Source organism: Nuphar pumila, chromosome 1 (assembly GCF_984573655.1).
Source record: "Nuphar pumila chromosome 1, dmNupPumi1.hap1.1, whole genome shotgun sequence".
NCBI classification, from domain to species: domain Eukaryota; kingdom Viridiplantae; phylum Streptophyta; class Magnoliopsida; order Nymphaeales; family Nymphaeaceae; genus Nuphar; species Nuphar pumila.
This window is the reverse complement of record NC_143249.1, coordinates 92,312,378-92,315,112: the sequence shown is the minus strand read 5'-3', so window position 1 is coordinate 92,315,112 and position 2,735 is coordinate 92,312,378. Positions and strand designations below refer to the sequence as shown.

The 2,735-nt window shown below is 53.6% G+C and overlaps 1 pseudogene; it reads left to right on the top strand.

Annotated features, from left to right (window-relative positions):
* Window positions 1-492: 492 nt before the first annotated feature.
* Window positions 493-1,923, top strand: LOC149849064 (putative galacturonosyltransferase-like 6 pseudogene; annotated as a pseudogene).
* The last annotated feature ends 812 nt before the right edge of the window (window positions 1,924-2,735 follow it).

Sequence of the window (2,735 nt, the reverse complement as noted above, 5' to 3'; positions counted from 1 at the left end):
CGAACTTGAATACATGAATATGGCCGATCCGGGTCAACTCAAGTAGTACATGGGTCAGGTTTAGGTTATGATTTTGTTCAGTTCAGATATTTGAGCCAATGGGGATTGACCTGTGTATTGAGCTTCTCAAATTATATGGGTCCGGGTTTGACGTCTCATTTTCTTGACCAGTTTGGGTACATTCTGATGGATCGGATACCCGACCCATTCGCACTAACTAAAGCCAAAACCCGTCTCCGTTTCCCAACCAGACTCGGACGCTGGTCGCCGGTGATCTGTAACTCTGCAGCGAACAACGAGCACGTGCCCCACATGCCCCGCGGGTCCCACACGTGCCGTCGCCGTCAAGCACAGCCGGATGCCGAATCCAGTTGTGCGGCCACAATTAGCTCAATTCCCAATCTTCAGAATACCCAACATACCCCTCATCTATTGTCCGATATGTATTATATATCTGCATGCAAGCGCACCGGCCCCCACGATCCTCCGCCGCTGAGTCCGACGGAAAACTGCGTTTCTTAACCGATTCCGGTTTTCCGTCACTCTAACGGCGGAGGGATAATGTTCCGTTTACCGTGCGTCCTGCTCTTTCTGATCCTCGCGTTCTGCGCGCCGCCGCTGACGGAAGCCATCCGGATGTTCCCGGAGGGCGTTTTTCCGGCGTACGCCGAGGCTCCGGACTACCGGAACGGCGAGGGATGCCCGTCTCTGGGAGCCGGGCTGTGCGATCACTCGCGCGTGCACATCTCGATGACGCTCGACGACGAGTACCTCCGCGGGTCGATCGCGGCCGTCCATTCCGTGCTGAAGCACGCGTCCTGCCCGGAGAACGTCTTCTTCCACTTCGTGTTCTCCGGCGACGGCAATCGCCTGAAAAGCGTCGTCCGGTCGGTGTTCCCGTCGCTCGGGTTCAGGATGTACCGGTTCCGGCAGGAGAACTGGGTCAGGTCGCTCGTCTCGCCGTCGGTCCGGGAGGCGCTGGAGCGGCCGCTGAACTACGCCCGAACCTACCTCGCCGACCTGCTCGAGCCCTGCGTCGGCCGCGTCGTCTACCTCGACTCGGACCTTATCGTCGTCGACGACATCGCGACGCTCTGGGGCTCGGCGTCCGCCGGCAAGCCCGTCGCCGCCCCGGAGTATTGCCACGCGAACTTCACGAAGTATTTCACGGCGAGTTTCTGGGGGGATCCAGCGAAGGCCTCGGCGTTCGCCGGCCGGAACGGGGAGCCGTGCTACTTTAACACCGGGGTGATGGTGATGGAATTGGGATCGTGGAGGAGGGAGGGGCCCAGGGAGCGTATCGAAGGATGGATGGAGGTGCAGAAGGAGAGGAGGATCTATGAATTGGGGTCGCTGCCTCCCTTCTTGTTGGTGTTCGCCGGGGAGGTGGAGGCGTTGGACCACCGGTGGAACCAGCACGGCCTGGGCGGGGACAACGTGGTAGGGAGCTGCAGGGGGTTGCATCCTGGGCCCGTGAGTCTGTTGCATTGGAGCGGAAAGGGGAAGCCTTGGGCGAGGGTCGACGCCCGGGAGCCGTGCCCGTTGGATAGCTTGTGGAGTCCGTACGATCTCTATGTGGGTGGGGGTGGTGTGAGGGTGGTGCCCGTTGGATAGCTTGTGGAGTCCGGCGAAAGTTTGTATTGATTTTAGGTTCTTTTTTATTTGATTCGTTTATAAGGATTATGATTTTAGATGAGAGAGCAAGTAGGTGTTTTTGTTGCTGTAGCGCTAGCATGATGGGGTTGGGGGAATTCTTTTGATTCCCTCGCTTCTAATAGGTGGTGGCGGTGGTGCTGAGGATGAGATGATACAGGATATAATCTGGAGGCGATCATTTGTGTCAAGATGATAATTTGCTGGATGTATACAAGGAACTATAGATGAATGAATAATAATGAGAACAAAAAAATTTGATTCTTTTTCTATGATGTGCTTTCTGTTATTTGGCACATCCAAGTTCATTTCTTCCCGCGTTGCTGTGCTTTCTTGTCTGTTTGGCAATTGACCTCTCTCTCTCTCTCTCATGCATCCAATTCCAGAATATGGGGCAAAATGGGTTAAGACTCCAGTTTTGATCTGCATGCACAATTGGACAGCTGGGTCAGTGAAATCCTACTAAGTTTCTAGCTTATATAGCTTTAGTTCGACTTGGCAACTCATCTTGGTGGTACCATTTTCATTTTTCCACCATGAGTAGGTTAGACCAGTTGGGCTGTTTGAGCTCTTGATCGCATTCCCAAGTCCCAACTCTTTGATTCGTAGGTTGCCAAGACCAAGGTATGGTGAAAGATTTGTGATCATGCATTTCATTTGGGTCATTATCTGTCACGGGCCTATTTCCTTCAATGGGCCAGCGCGGCGCGATGGTCCTTCCTTACCGCCGCAAGCCTACTCGTCAGCTCGCTTGCCGGTCGCGGAAGCTTATGATCAGAGTGCAAGAGAGCAAGAGAGAGAATAGAGGGAGAGAAGTTGCAATCACAAGAAGCAATCACAACGAGGGTGAACAAAAGAAAGCTCAACGCATTTGATTCATTCACAATTTTGCCCGCAGGCTATTACAGTTCAAGTATACGGGCTGCCCCTTCGGGGTATTAATTCACCTGAACCGGGCAGCTTACATCAGACTCAACAAAAGCAAAACAGACTCTAAGCGCAACTGTACACTGTAAGTCGCAAGAGAACATGCTCCCCCCTTCAAATCATGCGTCGTCCTCGACGCCATCTGTTTCGTGGTA